Source organism: Carassius gibelio, chromosome B16 (genome assembly GCF_023724105.1).
Source record: "Carassius gibelio isolate Cgi1373 ecotype wild population from Czech Republic chromosome B16, carGib1.2-hapl.c, whole genome shotgun sequence".
In the NCBI taxonomy this organism is placed as follows: Eukaryota; Metazoa; Chordata; class Actinopteri; order Cypriniformes; family Cyprinidae; genus Carassius; species Carassius gibelio.
The window spans coordinates 10,773,886-10,782,781 of record NC_068411.1 but is presented as its reverse complement, the minus strand read 5'-3'; the positions used below and the strand labels follow the sequence as shown (position 1 = coordinate 10,782,781).

At 42.7% G+C, this 8,896-nt stretch overlaps 1 long non-coding RNA gene across 8 annotated transcripts in view; it reads left to right on the top strand.

Moving 5' to 3' along the window:
• Positions 1–4,067: 4,067 nt before the first annotated feature.
• LOC127975032 (uncharacterized) overlaps positions 4,068–8,896 on the top strand; it is a 33,230-nt gene continuing 28,401 nt past the window's right edge. For 5 of the 8 annotated variants that reach the window (XR_008157432.1, XR_008157433.1, XR_008157427.1 and 2 more), the window contains exon 1: positions 6,109–8,331. This is a non-coding gene — a long non-coding RNA (uncharacterized LOC127975032). Of the gene's footprint in view, positions 4,152–4,688; positions 4,806–5,542; positions 8,332–8,896 lie in introns of those variants that run through there. The other 3 variants (XR_008157431.1, XR_008157429.1, XR_008157430.1) reach the window with 3 other exon arrangements.

Here is an 8,896-nt window from a genome sequence, read left to right as displayed (position 1 = left end):
GTATTTTATATTTAATGCCAGTTTATCAGTACGTACGAGAGTATATTTTTCGATTATTGGTGATTTCATAGGCTCTTTTAAGGGCACCTGCATTGTTAAAATGGCAAATAGTAAGCTCTGACAAGAATAAAGAATCTTTCTTTTACTCCACCCATGCACGATTACATCGTCGAAATGTACCATCGATCTCACGTGCTGACAATATGATGATTTGACAATGACCATATCGCTGATTCATGGCACCTATTCGGGGTACACTGGCACAGGAAATTAAATTTATTTTTTCCATGCTTAATTTCGAATACAATGACTGCACCAAGATTTTTCTGACTCGTTATCGGAAGCAGCTCATTAGATTTGCTAAACAATTATTCAAGTAAGCCTCACAGCGTCTACCCTCGTAGACAACCAAATCGTCCTTAATATTGAACTCACTGTCATGCGGTGCAAGAGTGCTCCAGGTCGAGCCAACCTTTGCCTACTCTGTTCAACTATCAGCAAAATTTTCTCATATGACATCGCGAGAATTCAACTCCTGTCAGATGCAGCAAGAGCTTTCCCGCTTAAGCAATCTTGGCCTTTCCATCCGACCACCAGTGAAGCTTAACAGATTAATCAGATTAAAAAATTAAATTAAATAAAAAACTCCTTTCAGTCAGCAACACGTACCTATCGGACACCAACGAGTACATCGCAGCTAAAACAATTCTCCCTTAGATGTCAAGACGTACCCATCCAATACCGCAAATTATGCGTTCGCCAAACACCAACGGGTGCTTCGCAGATAAAACAATCTTAATTTTCCATCTGATGGTGGGAGAGACTACCCATCCGGTGTTGCAAATAAAAAAAAAAATAAAAAAAATAAATAAATAAATACAATACTGCTGGATGCCGGCCATAGCCTCCCAGCTAGATAACCTTACCTTTTCTATCCTATGGTCAGCGAGGCTTCTCTCTTCGATGCCAGGAACTCGAGCTTCCATCGGATGCTGACTAGAGCCTCCCGGCAAGACAACCTCACCTTTTCCATTCTGCGGCCAGCAAGGCTTGCCCGTTCGTTGCCAGGAGCTCACACTCCCTTCGGACATAGGTGAAAGCCCCTGGCTACCTTTCTTGCCGTTCTGTCTTACGTACGTAGAGGTTTACTCATCCAATGCATGGTAGAGTGGGCTCCCATTGGATGTAGGTGAGAGCTTCCTGGCTAGACAACCTTACCTTTTCTGTCCTTCAGCCAGAGAGGTTTAACCGTTTGATGCCGGGAGCTAAGCTCCTATCGGACGTTGGTCAGAGCCTCCTGGCTAGACAACCTGACCTTTTCCATCCTTCGGCCAGCGAGGCTTACCCGTTCGAAGCGAGTGCTCCCATTGGACGTGGCGAGAGCCTCCTGACCAGACAACCACTACCATTCCAGGTGGTTTAGGTCGCAAAACCGATCTACCCAATATGCAAACCATCCGATGCGGCAAGTACCAAACACCCAAACAAACCCTCCTTCCATCCTACGTTTGTCGAGGCTTACCCGTCTCATGCCGTGAGTAGAGAACTCCCATAAGACGTCGACGTCGATGAGAGCCTCATGGCCACACAAACTTACCTTTTCCATCATATGGCCTGCAAGGCTTACCCAGTCGTTTCCGGGAACAGGAAGTCCCTGTTGGATGCTGGCGAGAGCCTATGGACCACTTAATGTTACCTCTTCTGTCTCACATCCGGAGAGGCTTACTCGACCTCTCGCCAAATCCTGCAAAAAAAAAAAAACCCTGTTCCCCTCGGTCGGTGAGTCGGGATCTCCCTTTTTGATGTCGCCAGAGTCCTCCTTGTCGGCCAGCCCAAAGCTTTTTATCTGCCAAACTGAGAGGACCCAGACGTCCGTCATCCTGAGTCTCAAATATCCAGTCGGAGGCTTCATGGGCCCTCTCGGTCAGCCTAAGGCCCTTCGCCCACTGAATAGCAGCGGCTATCAGCCAGTAGGGCCCATACACCGACACTGTGACCTATTCAGGTCGAGGCAACTCGGGTCCTCCCGGTCGGGCACCACAACCATGCTGCTCCTCCTCATTGGCCGGTAGGGCTCACCATTCCAACGCCACAAGCTCCCGTTGAGCATCGGCTCTAACACTACCGACCAGGCGCCCACAACCACGTAGTTCACTACCTGCAGCCGGTAGGGCCTACCCTACCAACGCTTGAGTCGCTCCCACCGGAGTATGTAGGCCCTTCCGGCCTGCCAACAAGACGACTTCTCGTTTTCGTCCTCTTGTTCATTTGCTTTTTGGGGGGTACTCTAGGTTCGGGCCATTCCCGAGCTCGGAACCCTTCCCCGGACAGCACGACAAATATACATACCATATTTCAGCTAATTATATGTAAGCGTGAACTCGTGAAATGATGTTTTATTAACAAGATTCGGGAGGAGCGCGTCAGATACTTAGCCTAATCACTGATCTATATATATAACTGGATCGCTCATCGCGTTCTAAACTGCCAACAGGCAGTGAAGCCACCAGAAGTGTTCGATCCGCCATCTTACTAATCCCTACCAGCAGAGAGCACCATTGAGTTACATTCAAACCGCTGTCCTAAAATAACTCCATTTGAAGCTGATCAGTCAAACGGGACTCATTTTTATGTTATGTGTAATAAAGTAATGTTTACTTCGGATGTTATCTGCAGTGTTTACGGTCTTTTGGGACAGGATAAGCGATATATTTAAATCGTGAAGGTGGGTGTGCCTGCTGCATACTGACGACATAGGTAACTGATCAAAAACAAAAATGGTTTATTTCTTTATGAACAAATTTATTCAGGAATTATTAAACTAACGTATGAGTATCAGAAATGGATTTTAATATATTACAATGAATTATACAATTATGTTGTTAATATTTCTCTATAATGAAATAAAAAATAATAATAATTTGCTATCTGGGAAATAAAGCTTTGATTTATTTCTTAAATCCGTACTGTATATAGTCAGTTGTTTCTCTGAATAAATTCAGATTTAAGAACAAACACTTTGTAGTTTGTTATATGTGTTGAGGTTGTGTCCGTCTGATGTTTATTAACAATTATTATGTTTATTAAGCCGGCAGCCATATCACCCTGGAGCCAAAGACCGGTTGCCCACTGAAGCTAAGCAGGGCTGAGCCTGGTCAGTACCTGGATGGTAGACCTCCTGGGAAAACTAGGTTGCTGCTGGAAGAGGTGCTAGTGAGGCCAGCAGGGGGTGCTCACCCTGTGGTCTGTGTGGGTCCTAGCGCCCCAGTGTAGTGATGGGGACACTATACTGTCAACGAGCACCGTCCTTCGGATGAGACGTTAAAAACCGAGGTCCTGACTCTCTGTGGTCATTAAAAATCCCAGGATGTCTTTCGAAAAGAGTAGAGGTGTGACCTCGGCACCCTGGCTCAATTTGCCCATTGGCCTCTGACCCTCATGGCCTCCTAACAATCCCCATATCTGCAGATTGGCTTCATCACTCTGTCTCCTCTCCACCAGTAAGCTGGTGTGTGGTGGGCATTCTGGCGCACTATGGCTGCCGTTGCATCATCCAGGTGGATACTGCACACTGGTGGTGGATGAGGGGATACCCCCTGTCTATGTAAAGCACTTTGAGTGCCTAGAAAAGCGCTATATAAATGTAAGGAATTATTATTATTATCATGCTCATGATGCTCACTAGTGTAATGAACGTAGCTTTTTAATAAGTAGGGGAAATTACCGACATTTAAAAAATAACCGTTTAAAAAATAACATGCCTAGGGTGTTTGCATTGTAATAATGTACAGTGATACTTCATGTTTATAAACACTGACTTGTTAGGTGATGTTTTCTCATTAAAATCATACAAATTCCTATTAATTCAATGGAACTTTTTCGCACACTAGGGATTACCAATATGGCGGCGCGGCGGCTTCACTTTAATGATGTCATGAGCAATTCAGTTCTATATTATAGATCAGTGGGTGGAACACATGGAAGACACAAAGACAAAGCAACGTGTAAAGACACGACAAAGAAAGAAACATTAAACAAAGACAACACAGACAAAGTCTGCCTCCCATGAGAACCTGAACTGGACCCCAACCGTCACCCACCGAGCGAAGCTTCACTATTGATCTTCACTGTCAGTGAGAGATATAAAGCAGGTATTCGCTATGGTAAGAGTGACTCAGCCGAGCAAGGGTGAGTGAGAGCATCACACCACCGGACACCTTGGTTCCTTCCCATAGATATGGTGTGGAGGGACACAACTCAACATCACCATCCAACACAGCGATCCCACAGGAAACTGAACACAGAGGAGTGAAGCTGCAATAAGTCACTAAAGACTATGGAGTATGGAGAATTTTTACCAGGTCAGTCAATCGTTAACATTTTTTCACTGAGTGACAGTTGTCACCTCCCATTACATTTTGGGCAGTGTGGCACAAAACGCAGTTGCGCTTTGTCCTGAGTTTGAGTCCAGGCTCGTGGACCTTTCCGGACAACAACCTTGTGTTTTCAATGTAATGATAAAAATTGAAGAATATCATAATTTAACTTTTTTTATTGATTTAATTATTAGATTAATTGAATATCTGGATAAATGTAATGATCCCCACACATGTTTTTTGGGGGGGTTAGATCTCATTGAGTTTGTCATTAGAATACTAGAACCCCACACAGAAAAGTGTGGGCACCCCCCGGATTATAGCATTCACACTTTATCTTTAAAGAACTTTGTTTTTCTACCTCCACAAGTGCATCTATTATGTTTTATCGACTGCATACATATTGCAAACCGAGTATTTGTGATACAGGTGTCAGGCTGGTAGCGAAGGACTGGAGAGAAAACACAGCACAAACACACAAGAATACAAAACACAAATCTGCACAACACAAGAAGAAACAACATGACGTAATAAAAGGGAAAAAAGAAAACAAAAAAAGAAGAAGTGAAAAACTAAACAAAGAAGGAAATATATGAGATTAGACTACCACTATCAAATCAAAGCAATAAGGAGAATACAAGACTAGAAAGGATACTAATGAACAACTAAAGAAAACTTTACCAGTAAATATGAGCTACATCATTGAAGATAAAAAAACAAGAGAGACAGAGAGAGAGAGAGGGAGAGAAATATCAAAAGCAAAATCTACAACAACGAGACACAATTGCAGCAAACAACAGGGCAAGACTGGAAAACAGAGCAGCAAGTCAGTAACTGTCTAGAGCACAAGACAAACCAGCCAACACAAGAGGATGAAACGGAACAATATAAAGTGAGGAAGTAAACCGGCTCCAGGTGACCACAATTAATGGAATGAGAACAAGACCAGGGTTAAACGAGAGCGTGACCAAGCGAAGAAACGAGGTGGAACACATGGAAGACACAAAGACAAAGCAACGTGAAAAGACACAACAAGGAAAGAAACATTAAACAAAGACAACACAGGCAAGTCTGCCTCCCGTGAGAACCTGAACTGGACCCCAACCGTCACCCACCGAGCGAAGCGTCACTATTGATCTTCACTGTCAGTGAGAGATATAAAGCAGGTATTCGCTATGGTAAGAGTGACTCAGCTGAGCAAGGGTGAGTGAGAGCATCACACCACCGGACACCTTGGTTCCTTCCCATAGATATGGTGTGGAGGGACACCACTCAACATCACCATCCAATACAGCGATCCCACAGGAAACTGAACACAGAGGAGTGAAGTTGCAATAAATCACTAAAGACTATGGAGTATGGAGAATTTTTACTAGGTCAGTCAATCGTTAACATTTTTTCACTGAGTGACAGTTGTCACCTCCCATTACATTTTGGGCAGTGTGGCACGAAACGCAGTTGCGCTTTGTCCTGAGTTGGAGTCCAGGCTTGTGGACCTTTCCGGACAACAACCTTGTGTTTTCAATGTAATGATAAAAATTGAAGAATATCATAATTTAACTTTTTTTATTGATTTAATTATTAGATTAATTGAATATCTGGATAAATGTAATGGTCCCCACACATGTTTTTTGGGGGGGTTAGATCTCATTGAGTTTGTCATTAGAATACTAGAACCCCACACAGAAAAGTGTGGGCACCCCCCGGATTATAGCATTCACACTTTATCTTTAAAGAACTTTGTTTTTCTACCTCTACAAGAGCATCTATTATGTGTTATCGACTGCATACATATTGCAAACCGAGTATTTGTGATACAGGTGTCAGGCTGGTAGCGAAGGACTGGAGAGAAAACACAGCACAAACACACAAGAATACAAAACACAAATCTGCACAACACAAGGAGAAACAACATGACGTAATAAAAGGGAAAAAAGAAAACAAAAAAAGAAGAAGTGAAAAACTAAACAAAGAAGGAAATATATGAGATTAGACTACCACTATCAAATCAAAGCAATAAGGAGAATACAAGACTAGAAAGGATACTAATGAACAACTAAAGAAAACTTTACCAGTAAATATGAGCTACATCATTGAAGATAAAAAAACAAGAGAGACAGAGAGAGCGAGAGGGAGAGAAATATCAAAAGCAAAATCTACAACAACGAGACACAATTGCAGCAAACAACAGGGCAAGACTGGAAAACAGAGCAGCAAGTCAGTAACTGTCTAGAGCACAAGACAAACCAGCCAACACAAGAGGATGAAACGGAACAATATAAAGTGAGGAAGTAAACCGGCTCCAGGTGACCACAATTAATGGAATGAGAACAAGACCAGGGTTAAACGAGAGCGTGACCAAGCGAAGAAACGAGGTGGAACACATGGAAGACACAAAGACAAAGCAACGTGAAAAGACACAACAAGGAAAGAAACATTAAACAAAGACAACACAGACAAAGTCTGCCTCCCGTGAGAACCTGAACTGGACCCCAACCGTCACCCACCGAGCGAAGCGTCACTATTGATCTTCACTGTCAGTGAGAGATATAAAGCAGGTATTCGCTATGGTAAGAGTGACTCAGCTGAGCAAGGGTGAGTGAGAGCATCACACCACCGGACACCTTGGTTCCTTCCCATAGATATGGTGTGGAGGGACACCACTCAACATCACCATCCAATACAGCGATCCCACAGGAAACTGAACACAGAGGAGTGAAGTTGCAATAAATCACTAAAGACTATGGAGTATGGAGAATTTTTACCAGGTCAGTCAATCGTTAACATTTTTTCACTGAGTGACAGTTGTCACCTCCCATTACATTTTGGGCAGTGTGGCACGAAACGCAGTTGCGCTTTGTCCTGAGTTGGAGTCCAGGCTCGAGGACCTTTCCGGACAACAACCTTGTGTTTTCAATGTAATGATAAAAATTGAAGAATATCATAATTTAACTTTTTTTATTGATTTAATTATTAGATTAATTGAATATCTGGATAAATGTAATGGTCCCCACACATGTTTTTTGGGGGGGTTAGATCTCATTGAGTTTGTCATTAGAATACTAGAACCCCACACAGAAAAGTGTGGGCACCCCCCGGATTATAGCATTCACACTTTATCTTTAAAGAACTTTGTTTTTCTACCTCCACAAGTGCATCTATTATGTTTTATCGACTGCATACATATTGCAAACCGAGTATTTGTGATACAGGTGTCAGGCTGGTAGCGAAGGACTGGAGAGAAAACACAGCACAAACACACAAGAATACAAAACACAAATCTGCACAACACAAGGAGAAACAACATGACGTAATAAAAGGGAAAAAAGAAAACAATGAAGAAGAAGTGAAAAACTAAACAAAGAAGGAAATATATGAGATTAGACTACCACTATCAAATCAAAGCATTAAGGAGAATACAAGACTAGAAAGGATACAAATGAACAACTAAAGAAAACTTTACCAGTAAATATGAGCTACATCATTGAAGATAAAAAAACAAGAGCGAAAGAGAGAGAGAGAGAGAGGGGGGGAGAAATATCTAAAGCAAAATCTACAACAACGAGACACAATTGCAGCAAACAACAGGCTAAGACTGGAAAACAGAGCAGCAAGTCAGTAACTGTCTAGAGCACAAGACAAACCAGCCAACACAAGAGGATGAAATGGAACATTTTAAAGTGAGGAAGTAAACCGGCTCCAGGTGACCACAATTAATGGAATGAGAACAAGACCAGGGTTAAACGAGAGCGTGACAAAGCGAAGAAACGAGGTGGAACTCATGGAAGACATAAAGACAAAGCAACGTGAAAAGACACAACAAGGAAAGAAACATTAAACAAAGACAACACAGACAAAGTCTGCCTCCCGTGAGAACCTGAACTGGACCCCAACCGTCACCCACCGAGCGAAGCGTCACTATTGATCTTCACTGTCAGTGAGAGATATAAAGCAGGTATTCGCTATGATAAGAGTGACTCAGCTGAGCAAGGGTGAGTGAGAGCATCACACCACCGGACACCTTGGTTCCTTCCCATAGATATGGTGTGGAGGGACACCACTCAACATCACCATCCAACACAGCGATCCCACAGGAAACTGAACACAGAGGAGTGAAGCTGCAATAAGTCACTAAAGACTATGGAGTATGGAGAATTTTTACCAGGGCAGTCGATCGTTAACATTTTTTCACTGAGTGCCAGTTGTCACCTACCATTACATTTTGGGCAGTGTGGCACAAAACGCAGTTGCGCTTTGTCCTGAGTTTGAGTCCAGGCTCGTGGACCTTTCCGGACAACAACCTTGTGTTTTCAATGTAATGATAAAAATCGAAGAATATCATAATTTAACTTTTTTTATTGATTTAATTATTAGATTAATTGAATATCTGGATAAATGTAATGGTCCCCACACATGTTTTTTGGGGGAGTTAGATCTCATTGAGTTTGTCATTAGAATACTAGAACCCCACACAGAAAAGTGTGGGCATCCCCTGGATTATAGCATTCACACTTTATCTT